Raw genomic sequence first — 15,390 nt, 5'->3', positions numbered from 1 at the left:
ATTCCCGGTTGAGAATGTAAATGTCATAGCATTATACAAAGGAAAGTACCATATAATGAAATTGCGTTTGTAGTCCAACGGTTAGGATAATTGCCTTCCAAGCAATAGACCCGGGTCAACTCCCGGCAAACGCATTACCTTTGCATTCGTTAAGCCTCTCGAATTAGCCCTAGAGCATAATTTCGTTAAGTTTTGCTTCTTGATTTAAGCAACCCTAAGGACTAAACTCTCTTCAAATTTAATAATTTATTATATAAATTCAATTTTATATATATATTTTTAAAATAAAATTTATATTCACACTTCCATTAAACAAACTTTTATATTTTACCAGTTTGTAATATTGATATCAATTTATTCACCTCTTAATATTTTTAAAATATCTACTAAAACAAGTTGGTTCAATCGGTTGTTGAAACTTGAAATGAAAGCTTTGTATTATTTTGATTTTTGTAATTTTTATTATTTGTTTATACATTACCCTCTATTATATCACTTACTTTTTCATAAATACACATGGACCCCGTCAGTGTATACTTTTGTAAAAAATATTTCTGTTAATTATTTATTGTTTTTAACTTACTCATTGAATTTCATAAGAAGGTCTTTGGTTCAAACCTAAGGAAGACAAACAAGAAGAAATATTGCATTGAATCCAAGGATTGTTTAAGGATATGCGTTTAGGCGTCACCTAGAAATAGGGATTCGAAAATTACATAATTCATATTCTCAATAACATTATGACATTCCCGGTTGAGAATGTAAATGTCATAGTCGTTATACAAAGAAAGTACCATATAATGAAATTGCGTTTGTAGTCCAACGGTTAGGATAATTGCCTTCCAAGCAATAGACCCGGGTTCAACTCCCGGCAAACGCATTACCTTTGCATTCGTTAAGCCTCTCGAATTAGCCCTAGAGCATAATTTCGTTAAGTTTTGCTTCTCGATTTAAGCAACCCTAAGGACTAAACTCTCTTCAAATTTAATAATTTATTATATAAATTCAATTTTATATATATTTTTTTAAAATAAAATTTATATTCACACTTCCATTAAACAAACTTTTATATTTTACCAGTTTGTAATTTTGATATCAATTTATTCACCTCTTAATATTTTTAAAATATCTACTAAAACAAGTTGGTTCAATCGTTGTTGAAACTTGAAATGAAAGCTTTGTATTATTTTGATTTTTGTAATTTTTATTATTTGTTTATACATTACCCTCTATTATATCACTTACTTTTTCATAAATACACATGGACCCCGTCAGTGTATACTTTTGTAAAAAATATTCTGTTAATTATTTATTGTTTTTAACTTACTCATTGAATTTCATAAGAAGGTCTTTGGTTCAAACCTAAGGAAGACAAACAAGAAGAAATATTGCATTGAATCCAAGGATTGTTTAAGGATATGCGTTTAGGCCTCACCTAGAAATAGGGATTCGAAAATTACATAATTCATATTCTCAATAACATTATGACATTCCCGGTTGAGAATGTAGATGTCATAGCGTTATACAAAGAAAGTACCATATAATGAAATTGCGTTTGTAGTCCAACGGTTAGGATAATTGCCTTCCAAGCAATAGACCTGGGTTCAACTCCCGGCAAACGCATTACCTTTGCATTCGTTAAGCCTCTCGAATTACAGCAAACCAAACATGCAGCCCTAGAGCTTAATTTCGTTAAGTTTCGCTTCTCGATTTAAGCAACCTTATGGACTAAACTCTTTTATATTTTACCAGTTTGTAATTTTGATATCAATTTATTCACCTCTTAATATTTTTAAAATATCTACTAAAACAAGTTGGTTCAATCGGTTGTTGAAACTTGAAATGAAAGCTTCGTATTATTTTGATTTTTGTAATTTTTATTATTTGTTTATACATTACCCTCTATTATATCACTTACTTTTTCATAAATACACATGGACCCCGTCAGTGTATACTTTTGTAAAAAATATTCTGTTAATTATTTATTGTTTTTAACTTACTCATTGAATTTCATAAGAAGGTCTTTGGTTCGAACCTAAGGAAGACAAACAAGATGAAATATTGCATTGAATCCAAGAATTGTTTAAGGATATGCGCTTTAGGCCTCACCTAGATATAGAGATTCGAAAATTACATAATTCATATTCTCAATAACATTATGACATTCCCGGTTGAGAATGTAAATGTCATAGCGTTATACAAAGAAAGTACCATATAATGAAATTGCGTTTGTAGTCCAACGGTTAGGATAATTGCCTTCCAAGCAATAGACCCGGGTTCAACTCCCGGCAAACGCATTACCTTTGCATTCGTTAAGCCTCTCGAATTAGCCCTAGAGCATAATTTCGTTAAGTTTTGCTTCTCGATTTAAGCAACCCTATGGACTAAACTCTTTTCAAATTTAATAATTTATTATATAAATTCCATTTTATATATATTTTTTAAATAAAATTTATATTCACACTTCTATTAAACAAACTTTTATATTTTACCAGTTTGTAATTTTGATATCAATTTATTCACCTCTTAATATTTTTAAAATATCTACTAAAACAAGTTGGTTCAATCGGTTGTTGAAACTTGAAATGAAAGCTTCGTATTATTTTGATTTTTGTAATTTTTATTATTTGTTTATACATTACCCTCTATTATATCACTTACTTTTTCATAAATACACATGGACCCCGTCAGTGTATACTTTTGTAAAAAATATTCTGTTAATTATTTATTGTTTTTAACTTACTCATTGAATTTCATAAGAAGGTCTTTGGTTTGAACCTAAGGAAGACAAACAAGATGAAATATTGCATTGAATCCAAGAATTGTTTAAGGATATGCGCTTAGGCCTCACCTAGATATAGAGATTCGAAAATTACATAATTCATATTCTCAATAACATTATGACATTCCCGGTTGAGAATGTAAATGTCATAGCGTTATACAAAGAAAGTACCATATAATGAAATTGCGTTTGTAGTCCAACGGTTAGGATAATTGCCTTCCAAGCAATAGACCCGGGTTCAACTCCCGGCAAACGCATTACCTTTGCATTCGTTAAGCCTCTCGAATTAGCCCTAGAGCATAATTTCGTTAAGTTTTGCTTCTCGATTTAAGCAACCCTAAGGACTAAACTCTCTTCAAATTTAATAATTTATTATATAAATTCAATTTTATATATATATTTTTTAAAATAAAATTTATATTCACACTTCTATTAAACAAACTTTTATATTTTACCAGTTTGTAATTTTGATATCAATTTATTCACCTCTTAATATTTTTAAAATATCTACTAAAACAAGTTGGTTCAATCGGTTGTTGAAACTTGAAATGAAAGCTTTGTATTATTTTGATTTTTGTAATTTTTATTATTTGTTTATACATTACCCTCTATTATATCACTTACTTTTTCATAAATACACATGGACCCCGTCAGTGTATACTTTTGTAAAAAATATTCTGTTAATTATTTATTGTTTTTAACTTACTCATTGAATTTCATAAGAAGGTCTTTGGTTCGAACCTAAGGAAGACAAACAAGATGAAATATTGCATTGAATCCAAGGATTGTTTAAGGATATGCGCTTAGGCCTCACCTAGATATAGAGATTCGAAAATTACATAATTCATATTCTCAATAACATTATGACATTCCCGGTTGAGAATGTAAATGTCATAGCGTTATACAAAGAAAGTACCATATAATGAAATTGCGTTTGTAGTCCAACGGTTAGGATAATTGCCTTCCAAGCAATAGACCCGGGTTCAACTCCCGGCAAACGCATTACCTTTGCATTCGTTAAGCCTCTCGAATTAGCCCTAGAGCATAATTTCGTTAAGTTTTGCTTCTCGATTTAAGCAACCCTAAGGACTAAACTCTCTTCAAATTTAATAATTTATTATATAAATTCAATTTTATATATATTTTTTAAAATAAAATTTATATTCACACTTCCATTAAACAAACTTTTATATTTTACCAGTTTGTAATTTTGATATCAATTTATTCACCTCTTAATATTTTTAAAATATCTACTAAAACAAGTTGGTTCAATCGGTTGTTGAAACTTGAAATGAAAGCTTTGTATTATTTTGATTTTTGTAATTTTTATTATTTGTTTATACATTACCCTCTATTATATCACTTACTTTTTCATAAATACACATGGACCCCGTCAGTGTATACTTTTGTAAAAAATTTTCTGTTAATTATTTATTGTTTTTAACTTACTCATTGAATTTCATAAGAAGGTCTTTGGTTCAAACCTAAGGAAGACAAACAAGAAGAAATATTGCATTGAATCCAAGGATTGTTTAAGGATATGCGTTTAGGCCTCACCTAGAAATAGGGATTCGAAAATTACATAATTCATATTCTCAATAACATTATGACATTCCCGGTTGAGAATGTAGATGTCATAGCGTTATACAAAGAAAGTACCATATAATGAAATTGCGTTTGTAGTCCAACGGTTAGGATAATTGCCTTCCAAGCAATAGACCTGGGTTCAACTCCCGGCAAACGCATTACCTTTGCATTCGTTAAGCCTCTCGAATTACGCAAACCAAACATGCAGCCCTAGAGCTTAATTTCGTTAAGTTTCGCTTCTCGATTTAACGCAACCTTATGGACTAAACTCTTTTATATTTTACCAGTTTGTAATTTTGATATCAATTTATTCACCTCTTAATATTTTTAAAATATCTACTAAAACAAGTTTGTTCAATCGGTTGTTGAAACTTGAAATGAAAGTTTCGTATTATTTGATTTTTGTAATTTTTATTATTTGTTTTCTACATTACCCTCTATTATATCACTTACTTTTTAATAAATACACATAGACCCCGTCAGTGTATACTTTTGTAAAAAATATTCTGTTAATTATTTATTGTTTTTAACTTACTCATTGAATTTCATAAGAAGGTCTTTGGTTCAAACCTAAGGAAGACAAACAAGATGAAATATTGCATTGAATCCAAGAATTGTTTAAGGATATGCGTTTAGGCCTCACCTAGAAATAGGGATTCGAAAATTACATAATTCATATTCTCAATAACATTATGACATTCCCGGTTGAGAATGTAGATGTCATAGCGTTATACAAAGAAAGTACCATATAATGAAATTGCGTTTGTAGTCCAACGGTTAGGATAATTGCCTTCCGAGCAATAGACCTGGGTTCGACTCCTGGCAAACGCATTACCTTTGCATTCGTTAAGCCTGTCGAATTAAGCAAACCAAACATTGCAGCCCTAGAGCTTAATTTCGTTAAGTATTCGCTTCTCGATTTAAGCAACCTTATGGACTAAACTCTTTTATATTTTACCAGTTTGTAATTTTGATATCAATTTATTCACCTCTTAATATTTTTAAAATATCTACTAAAACAAGTTGGTTCAATCGGTTGTTGAAACTTGAATTGAAAGCTTCGTATTATTTTGATTTTTGTAATTTTTATTATTTGTTTATACATTACCCTCTATTATATCACTTACTTTTTCATAAATACACATGGACCCCGTCAGTGTATACTTTTGTAAAAAATATTCTGTTAATTATTTATTGTTTTTAACTTACTCATTGAATTTCATAAGAAGGTCTTTGGTTCGAACCTAAGGAAGACAAACAAGATGAAATATTGCATTGAATCCAAGAATTGTTTAAGGATATGCGCTTAGGCCTCACCTAGATATAGAGATTCGAAAATTACATAATTCATATTCTCAATAACATTATGACATTCCCGGTTGAGAATGTAAATGTCATAGCGTTATACAAAGAAAGTACCATATAATGAAATTGCGTTTGTAGTCCAACGGTTAGGATAATTGCCTTCCAAGCAATAGACCCGGGTTCCAACTCCCGGCAAACGCATTACCTTTGCATTCGTTAAGCCTCTCGAATTAGCCCTAGAGCATAATTTCGTTAAGTTTTGCTTCTCGATTTAAGCAACCCTATGGACTAAACTCTTTTCAAATTTAATAATTTATTATATAAATTCCATTTTATATATATTTTTTAAATAAAATTTATATTCACACTTCTATTAAACAAACTTTTATATTTTACCAGTTTGTAATTTTGATATCAATTTATTCACCTCTTAATATTTTTAAAATATCTACTAAAACAAGTTGGTTCAATCGGTTGTTGAAACTTGAAATGAAAGCTTCGTATTATTTTGATTTTTGTAATTTTTATTATTTGTTTATACATTACCCTCTATTATATCACTTACTTTTTCATAAATACACATGGACCCCGTCAGTGTATACTTTTGTAAAAAATATTCTGTTAATTATTTATTGTTTTTAACTTACTCATTGAATTTCATAAGAAGGTCTTTGGTTTGAACCTAAGGAAGACAAACAAGATGAAATATTGCATTGAATCCAAGAATTGTTTAAGGATATGCGCTTAGGCCTCACCTAGATATAGAGATTCGAAAATTACATAATTCATATTCTCAATAACATTATGACATTTCCGGTTGAGAATGTAAATGTCATAGCGTTATACAAAGAAAGTACCATATAATGAAATTGCGTTTGTAGTCCAACGGTTAGGATAATTGCCTTCCAAGCAATAGACCCGGGTTCAACTCCCGGCAAACGCATTACCTTTGCATTCGTTAAGCCTCTCGAATTAGCCCTAGAGCATAATTTCGTTAAGTTTTGCTTCTCGATTTAAGCAACCCTAAGGACTAAACTCTCTTCAAATTTAATAATTTATTATATAAATTCAATTTTATATATATTTTTTAAAATAAAATTTATATTCACACTTCCATTAAACAAACTTTTATATTTTACCAGTTTGTAATTTTGATATCAATTTATTCACCTCTTAATATTTTTAAAATATCTACTAAAACAAGTTGGTTCAATCGCTTGTTGAAACTTGAAATGAAAGCTTTGTATTATTTTGATTTTTGTAATTTTTATTATTTGTTTATACATTACCCTCTATTATATCACTTACTTTTTCATAAATACACATGGACCCCGTCAGTGTATACTTTTGTAAAAAATTTTCTGTTAATTATTTATTGTTTTTAACTTACTCATTGAATTTCATAAGAAGGTCTTTGGTTCAAACCTAAGGAAGACAAACAAGAAGAAATATTGCATTGAATCCAAGGATTGTTTAAGGATATGCGTTTAGGCCTCACCTAGAAATAGGGATTCGAAAATTACATAATTCATATTCTCAATAACATTATGACATTCCCGGTTGAGAATGTAGATGTCATAGCGTTATACAAAGAAAGTACCATATAATGAAATTGCGTTTGTAGTCCAACGGTTAGGATAATTGCCTTCCAAGCAATAGACCTGGGTTCAACTCCCGGCAAACGCATTACCTTTGCATTCGTTAAGCCTCTCGAATTACGCAAACCAAACATGCAGCCCTAGAGCTTAATTTCGTTAAGTTTCGCTTCTCGATTTAACGCAACCTTATGGACTAAACTCTTTTATATTTTACCAGTTTGTAATTTTGATATCAATTTATTCACCTCTTAATATTTTTAAAATATCTACTAAAACAAGTTTGTTCAATCGGTTGTTGAAACTTGAAATGAAAGTTTCGTATTATTTGATTTTTGTAATTTTTATTATTTTTTCTACATTACCCTCTATTATATCACTTACTTTTTAATAAATACACATGGACCCCGTCAGTGTATACTTTTGTAAAAAATATTCTGTTAATTATTTATTGTTTTTAACTTACTCATTGAATTTCATAAGAAGGTCTTTGGTTCAAACCTAAGGAAGACAAACAAGATGAAATATTGCATTGAATCCAAGAATTGTTTAAGGATATGCGTTTAGGCCTCACCTAGAAATAGGGATTCGAAAATTACATAATTCATATTCTCAATAACATTATGACATTCCCGGTTGAGAATGTAGATGTCATAGCGTTATACAAAGAAAGTACCATATAATGAAATTGCGTTTGTAGTCCAACGGTTAGGATAATTGCCTTCCGAGCAATAGACCTGGGTTCGACTCCTGGCAAACGCATTACCTTTGCATTCGTTAAGCCTGTCGAATTAAGCAAACCAAACATGCAGCCCTAGAGCTTAATTTCGTTAAGTTTCGCTTCTCGATTTAAGCAACCTTATGGACTAAACTCTTTTATATTTTACCAGTTTGTAATTTTGATATCAATTTATTCACCTCTTAATATTTTTAAAATATCTACTAAAACAAGTTGGTTCAATCGGTTGTTGAAACTTGAATTGAAAGCTTCGTATTATTTTGATTTTTGTAATTTTTATTATTTGTTTATACATTACCCTCTATTATATCACTTACTTTTTCATAAATACACATGGACCCCGTCAGTGTATACTTTTGTAAAAAATATTCTGTTAATTATTTATTGTTTTTAACTTACTCATTGAATTTAATAAGAAGGTCTTTGGTTCGAACCTAAGGAAGACAAACAAGATGAAATATTGCATTGAATCCAAGAATTGTTTAAGGATATGCGCTTAGGCCTCACCTAGATATAGAGATTCGAAAATTACATAATTCATATTCTCAATAACATTATGAAATTCCCGGTTGAGAATGTAAATGTCATAGCGTTATACAAAGAAAGTACCATATAATGAAATTGCGTTTGTAGTCCAACGGTTAGGATAATTGCCTTCCAAGCAATAGACCCGGGTTCAACTCCCGGCAAACGCATTACCTTTGCATTCGTTAAGCCTCTCGAATTAGCCCTAGAGCATAATTTCGTTAAGTTTTGCTTCTCGATTTAAGCAACCCTAAGGACTAAACTCTCTTCAAATTTAATAATTTATTATATAAATTCAATTTTATATATATTTTTTTAAATAAAATTTATATTCACACTTCTATTAAACAAACTTTTATATTTTACCAGTTTGTAATTTTGATATCAATTTATTCACCTCTTAATATTTTTAAAATATCTACTAAAACAAGTTGGTTCAATCGGTTGTTGAAACTTGAAATGAAAGCTTTGTATTATTTTGATTTTTGTAATTTTTATTATTTGTTTATACATTACCCTCTATTATATCACTTACTTTTTCATAAATACACATGGACCCCGTCAGTGTATACTTTTGTAAAAAATTTCTGTTAATTATTTATTGTTTTTAACTTACTCATTGAATTTCATAAGAAGGTCTTTGGTTCAAACCTAAGGAAGACAAACAAGAAGAAATATTGCATTGAATCCAAGGATTGTTTAAGGATATGCGTTTAGGCCTCACCTAGAAATAGGGATTCGAAAATTACATAATTCATATTCTCAATAACATTATGACATTCCCGGTTGAGAATGTAGATGTCATAGCGTTATACAAAGAAAGTACCATATAATGAAATTGCGTTTGTAGTCCAACGGTTAGGATAATTGCCTTCCAAGCAATAGACCTGGGTTCAACTCCCGGCAAACGCATTACCTTTGCATTCGTTAAGCCTCTCGAATTACGCCAAGAGCCATAATTTCGTTAAGTTTGCTTCTCGATTTAAGCAACCCTAGGACTAAACTCTTTCAATTAATATTTTTATATTCATTTTATATATTTTTTTAATTTATATCACACTTCATTAACTAAACTTTTATATTTTACCAGTTTGTAATTTTGATATCAATTTATTCACCTCTTAATATTTTTAAAATATCTACTAAAACAAGTTGTTCAATCGGTTGTTGAAACTTGAAATGAAAGTTTCGTATTATTTGATTTTTGTAATTTTTATTATTTTTTCTACATTACCCTCTATTATATCACTTACTTTTTAATAAATACACATGGACCCCGTCAGTGTATACTTTTGTAAAAAATATTCTGTTAATTATTTATTGTTTTTAACTTACTCATTGAATTTCATAAGAAGGTCTTTGGTTCGAACCTAAGGAAGACAAACAAGATGAAATATTGCATTGAATCCAAGAATTGTTTAAGGATATGCGTTTAGGCCTCACCTAGAAATAGGGATTCGAAAATTACATAATTCATATTCTCAATAACATTATGACATTCCCGGTTGAGAATGTAGATGTCATAGCGTTATACAAAGAAAGTACCATATAATGAAATTGCGTTTGTAGTCCAACGGTTAGGATAATTGCCTTCCAAGCAATAGACCTGGGTTCGACTCCTGGCAAACGCATTACCTTTGCATTCGTTAAGCCTCTCGAATTAAGCAAACCAAACATGCCAGCCCCTAGAAGCCTTAAATTTTGTTAAGTATTCGCTTTCTCGATTTTAAGCAACCTTATGGACTAAACTCTTTTATATTTTACCAGTTTGTAATTTTGATATCAATTTATTCACCTCTTAATATTTTTAAAATATCTACTAAAACAAGTTGGTTCAATCGGTTGTTGAAACTTGAAATGAAAGCTTCGTATTATTTTGATTTTTGTAATTTTTATTATTTGTTTATACATTACCCTCTATTATATCACTTACTTTTTCATAAATACACATGGACCCCGTCAGTGTATACTTTTGTAAAAAATATTCTGTTAATTATTTATTGTTTTTAACTTACTCATTGAATTTCATAAGAAGGTCTTTGGTTCGAACCTAAGGAAGACAAACAAGATGAAATATTGCATTGAATCCAAGAATTGTTTAAGGATATGCGCTTAGGCCTCACCTAGATATAGAGATTCGAAAATTACATAATTCATATTCTCAATAACATTATGACATTCCCGGTTGAGAATGTAAATGTCATAGCGTTATACAAAGAAAGTACCATATAATGAAATTGCGTTTGTAGTCCAACGGTTAGGATAATTGCCTTCCAAGCAATAGACCCGGGTTCAACTCCCGGCAAACGCATTACCTTTGCATTCGTTAAGCCTCTCGAATTAGCCCTAGAGCATAATTTCGTTAAGTTTTGCTTCTCGATTTAAGCAACCCTAAGGACTAAACTCTCTTCAAATTTAATAATTTATTATATAAATTCAATTTTATATATATTTTTTAAAATAAAATTTATATTCACACTTCCATTAAACAAACTTTTATATTTTACCAGTTTGTAATTTTGATATCAATTTATTCACCTCTTAATATTTTTAAAATATCTACTAAAACAAGTTGGTTCAATCGGTTGTTGAAACTTGAAATGAAAGCTTTGTATTATTTTGATTTTTGTAATTTTTATTATTTGTTTATACATTACCCTCTATTATATCACTTACTTTTTCATAAATACACATGGACCCCGTCAGTGTATACTTTTGTAAAAAATTTCTGTTAATTATTTATTGTTTTTAACTTACTCATTGAATTTCATAAGAAGGTCTTTGGTTCAAACCTAAGGAAGACAAACAAGAAGAAATATTGCATTGAATCCAAGGATTGTTTAAGGATATGCGTTTAGGCCTCACCTAGAAATAGGGATTCGAAAATTACATAATTCATATTCTCAATAACATTATGACATTCCCGGTTGAGAATGTAGATGTCATAGCGTTATACAAAGAAAGTACCATATAATGAAATTGCGTTTGTAGTCCAACGGTTAGGATAATTGCCTTCCAAGCAATAGACCTGGGTTCAACTCCCGGCAAACGCATTACCTTTGCATTCGTTAAGCCTCTCGAATTACGCAAACCAAACATGCAGCCCTAGAGCTTAATTTCGTTAAGTTTCGCTTCTCGATTTAAGCAACCTTATGGACTAAACTCTTTTATATTTTACCAGTTTGTAATTTTGATATCAATTTATTCACCTCTTAATATTTTTAAAATATCTACTAAAACAAGTTGTTCAATCGGTTGTTGAAACTTGAAATGAAAGTTTCGTATTATTTGATTTTTGTAATTTTTATTATTTTTTTCTACATTACCCTCTATTATATCACTTACTTTTTAATAAATATCACATGGACCCCTTCAGTGTATACTTTTGTAAAAAATATTCTGTTAATTATTTATTGTTTTTAACTTACTCATTGAATTTCATAAGAAGGTCTTTGTTCGAAACCTAAGGAAGACAAACAAGATGAAATATTGCATTGAATCCAAGAATTGTTTAAGGATATGCGTTTAGGCCTCACCTAGAAATAGGGATTCGAAAATTACATAATTCATATTCTCAATAACATTATGACATTCCCGGTTGAGAATGTAGATGTCATAGCGTTATACAAAGAAAGTACCATATAATGAAATTGTCGTTTGTAGTCCAACGGTTAGGATAATTGCCTTCCAAGCAATAGACCTGGGTTCGACTCCTGGCAAACGCATTACCTTTGCATTCGTTAAGCCTCTCGAATTAAGCAAACCAAACATGCAGCCCTAGAGCCTTAATTTCGTTAAGTTTCGCTTCTCGATTTAAGCAACCTTATGGACTAAACTCTTTTATATTTTACCAGTTTGTAATTTTGATATCAATTTATTCACCTCTTAATATTTTTAAAATATCTACTAAAACAAGTTGGTTCAATCGGTTGTTGAAACTTGAAATGAAAGCTTCGTATTATTTTGATTTTTGTAATTTTTATTATTTGTTTATACATTACCCTCTATTATATCACTTACTTTTTCATAAATACACATGGACCCCGTCAGTGTATACTTTTGTAAAAAATATTCTGTTAATTATTTATTGTTTTTAACTTACTCATTGAATTTCATAAGAAGGTCTTTGGTTCGAACCTAAGGAAGACAAACAAGATGAAATATTGCATTGAATCCAAGAATTGTTTAAGGATATGCGCTTAGGCCTCACCTAGATATAGAGATTCGAAAATTACATAATTCATATTCTCAATAACATTATGACATTCCCGGTTGAGAATGTAAATGTCATAGCGTTATACAAAGAAAGTACCATATAATGAAATTGCGTTTGTAGTCCAACGGTTAGGATAATTGCCTTCCAAGCAATAGACCCGGGTTCAACTCCCGGCAAACGCATTACCTTTGCATTCGTTAAGCCTCTCGAATTAGCCCTAGAGCATAATTTCGTTAAGTTTTGCTTCTCGATTTAAGCAACCCTATGGACTAAACTCTTTTCAAATTTAATAATTTATTATATAAATTCCATTTTATATATATATTTTTTAAATAAAATTTATATTCACACTTCTATTAAACAAACTTTTATATTTTACCAGTTTGTAATTTTGATATCAATTTATTCACCTCTTAATATTTTTAAAATATCTACTAAAACAAGTTGGTTCAATCGGTTCTTGAAACTTGAAATGAAAGCTTCGTATTATTTTGATTTTTGTAATTTTTATTATTTGTTTATACATTACCCTCTATTATATCACTTACTTTTTCATAAATACACATGGACCCCTGTCAGTGTATACTTTTGTAAAAAATATTCTGTTAATTATTTATTGTTTTAACTTACTCATTGAATTTCATAAGAAGGTCTTTGGTTTGAACCTAAGGAAGACAAACAAGATGAAATATTGCATTGAATCCAAGAATTGTTTAAGGATATGCGCTTAGGCCTCACCTAGATATAGAGATTCGAAAATTACATAATTCATATTCTCAATAACATTATGACATTTCCGGTTGAGAATGTAAATGTCATAGCGTTATACAAAGAAAGTACCATATAATGAAATTGGTTTGTAGTCCAACGGTTAGGATAATTGCCTTCCAAGCAATAGACCCGGTTCAACTCCCGGCAAACGCATTACCTTTGCATTCGTTAAGCCTCTCGAATTAGCCCTAGAGCATAATTTCGTTAAGTTTTGCTTCTCGATTTAAGCAACCCTAAGGACTAAACTCTCTTCAAATTTAATAATTTATTATATAAATTCAATTTTATATATATATTTTTAAAATAAAATTTATATTCACACTTCCATTAAACAAACTTTTATATTTTACCAGTTTGTAATATTGATATCAATTTATTCACCTCTTAATATTTTTAAAATATCTACTAAAACAAGTTGGTTCAATCGGCTTGTTGAAACTTGAAATGAAAGCTTTGTATTATTTTGATTTTTGTAATTTTTATTATTTGTTTATACATTACCCTCTATTATATCACTTACTTTTTCATAAATACACATGGACCCCGTCAGTGTATACTTTTGTAAAAAAATTTTCTGTTAATTATTTATTGTTTTTAACTTACTCATTGAATTTCATAAGAAGGTCTTTGGTTCAAACCTAAGGAAGACAAACAAGAAGAAATATTGCATGAATCCAAGGATTGTTTAAGGATATGCGTTTAGGCTCACCTAGAAATAGGGATTCGAAAATTACATAATTCATATTCTCAATAACATTATGACATTCCCGGTTGAGAATGTAGATGTCATAGCGTTATACAAAGAAAGTACCATATAATGAAATTTGTTTGTAGTCCAACGGTTAGGATAATTGCCTTCCAAGCAATAGACCCTGGGTTTCAACTCCCGGCAAACGCATTACCTTTGCATTCGTTAAGCCTCTCGAATTAGCCCCTGCATGCATAATTTCGTTAAGTTTCGCTTCTCGATTAAGCAACCTGGACTAAACTCCAAAAAACATATAACAATTATATATTAATTTTATTCCAGCACTTATGTAAACTACTTTATATATTTACCATTTGTATTTGATATCAATTTATTCACCTCTTAATATTTTTAAAATATCTACTAAAACAAGTTTGTTCAATCGTTGTTGAAACTTGAAATGAAAGTTTGTATTATTTGATTTTTGTAATTTTTATTATTTTTTCTACATTACCTCTATTAATATCACTTACTTTTTAATAAATATACATGGACCCCGTCAGTGTATACTTTTGTAAAAAATATTCTGTTAATTATTTATTGTTTTTAACTTACTCATTGAATTTCATAAGAAGGTCTTTGGTTCGAACCTAAGGAAGACAAACAAGATGAAATATTGCATTGAATCCAAGAATTGTTTAAGGATATGCGTTAGGCCTCACCTAGATTTGGAGATTCGAAAATTACATAATTCATATTCTCAATAACATTATGACATTCCCGGTTGAGAATGTAAATGTCATAGCGTTATACAAAGAAAGTACCATATAATGAAATTGTGTTTGTAGTCCAACGGTTAGGATAATTGCCTTCCAAGCAATAGACCTGGGTTCGCCTCCCGGCAAACGCATTACCTTTGCATTTGTTAAGCCTCTCGAATTACGCAAACCAAACATGCAGCCCTAGAGCTTAATTTCGTTAAGTTGGCTTCTCTCGATTTAAGCAACCTTATCGACTAAACTCTTTTATATTTTACCAGTTTGTAATTTTGATATCAATTTATTCACCTCGTAATATTTTTAAAATATCTACTAAAACAAGTTGTTTCAATCGGTTGTTGAAACTTGAAATGAAAGCTTCGTATTATTTGATTTTTGTAATTTTTATTATTTTTTTATACAT

General features: G+C 29.8%; 18 non-coding genes across 18 annotated transcripts; all 18 read left to right on the top strand.

Annotated features, from left to right (window-relative positions):
• The first annotated feature begins 63 nt into the window (after nucleotides 1–63).
• Nucleotides 64–134, top strand: TRNAG-UCC. The gene has a single exon. It is a non-coding gene; the product is annotated as a tRNA-Gly (tRNA).
• A 674-nt stretch (nucleotides 135–808) lies between these two features.
• TRNAG-UCC lies at nucleotides 809–880 on the top strand. The gene has a single exon. It is a non-coding gene; the product is annotated as a tRNA-Gly (tRNA).
• Nucleotides 881–1,551: 671 nt separating this feature from the next.
• TRNAG-UCC lies at nucleotides 1,552–1,623 on the top strand. Its single transcript has one exon. It is a non-coding gene; the product is annotated as a tRNA-Gly (tRNA).
• A 602-nt stretch (nucleotides 1,624–2,225) lies between these two features.
• TRNAG-UCC lies at nucleotides 2,226–2,297 on the top strand. The gene has a single exon. It is a non-coding gene; the product is annotated as a tRNA-Gly (tRNA).
• A 670-nt stretch (nucleotides 2,298–2,967) lies between these two features.
• On the top strand, nucleotides 2,968–3,039 carry TRNAG-UCC. The gene has a single exon. It is a non-coding gene; the product is annotated as a tRNA-Gly (tRNA).
• A 673-nt stretch (nucleotides 3,040–3,712) lies between these two features.
• TRNAG-UCC lies at nucleotides 3,713–3,784 on the top strand. The gene has a single exon. It is a non-coding gene; the product is annotated as a tRNA-Gly (tRNA).
• Nucleotides 3,785–4,455: 671 nt separating this feature from the next.
• TRNAG-UCC lies at nucleotides 4,456–4,527 on the top strand. The gene has a single exon. It is a non-coding gene; the product is annotated as a tRNA-Gly (tRNA).
• Nucleotides 4,528–5,128: 601 nt separating this feature from the next.
• TRNAG-UCC lies at nucleotides 5,129–5,200 on the top strand. The gene has a single exon. It is a non-coding gene; the product is annotated as a tRNA-Gly (tRNA).
• A 602-nt stretch (nucleotides 5,201–5,802) lies between these two features.
• On the top strand, nucleotides 5,803–5,875 carry TRNAG-UCC. Its single transcript has one exon. It is a non-coding gene; the product is annotated as a tRNA-Gly (tRNA).
• Nucleotides 5,876–6,545: 670 nt separating this feature from the next.
• Nucleotides 6,546–6,617, top strand: TRNAG-UCC. Its single transcript has one exon. It is a non-coding gene; the product is annotated as a tRNA-Gly (tRNA).
• Nucleotides 6,618–7,288: 671 nt separating this feature from the next.
• On the top strand, nucleotides 7,289–7,360 carry TRNAG-UCC. The gene has a single exon. It is a non-coding gene; the product is annotated as a tRNA-Gly (tRNA).
• Nucleotides 7,361–7,959: 599 nt separating this feature from the next.
• TRNAG-UCC lies at nucleotides 7,960–8,031 on the top strand. Its single transcript has one exon. It is a non-coding gene; the product is annotated as a tRNA-Gly (tRNA).
• Nucleotides 8,032–8,631: 600 nt separating this feature from the next.
• On the top strand, nucleotides 8,632–8,703 carry TRNAG-UCC. The gene has a single exon. It is a non-coding gene; the product is annotated as a tRNA-Gly (tRNA).
• Nucleotides 8,704–9,373: 670 nt separating this feature from the next.
• On the top strand, nucleotides 9,374–9,445 carry TRNAG-UCC. The gene has a single exon. It is a non-coding gene; the product is annotated as a tRNA-Gly (tRNA).
• Nucleotides 9,446–10,092: 647 nt separating this feature from the next.
• Nucleotides 10,093–10,164, top strand: TRNAG-UCC. Its single transcript has one exon. It is a non-coding gene; the product is annotated as a tRNA-Gly (tRNA).
• Nucleotides 10,165–10,772: 608 nt separating this feature from the next.
• TRNAG-UCC lies at nucleotides 10,773–10,844 on the top strand. Its single transcript has one exon. It is a non-coding gene; the product is annotated as a tRNA-Gly (tRNA).
• Nucleotides 10,845–11,514: 670 nt separating this feature from the next.
• TRNAG-UCC lies at nucleotides 11,515–11,586 on the top strand. Its single transcript has one exon. It is a non-coding gene; the product is annotated as a tRNA-Gly (tRNA).
• Nucleotides 11,587–12,859: 1,273 nt separating this feature from the next.
• Nucleotides 12,860–12,931, top strand: TRNAG-UCC. The gene has a single exon. It is a non-coding gene; the product is annotated as a tRNA-Gly (tRNA).
• The last annotated feature ends 2,459 nt before the right edge of the window (nucleotides 12,932–15,390 follow it).

This window comes from Ipomoea nil, unplaced genomic scaffold, assembly GCF_001879475.1.
Source record: "Ipomoea nil cultivar Tokyo-kokei standard unplaced genomic scaffold, Asagao_1.1 scaffold2944, whole genome shotgun sequence".
NCBI lineage: Eukaryota > Viridiplantae > Streptophyta > Magnoliopsida > Solanales > Convolvulaceae > Ipomoea > Ipomoea nil.
The sequence above is the reverse complement of the archived record's forward strand: the minus strand, read 5'-3'. Positions and strand labels throughout refer to the sequence as shown.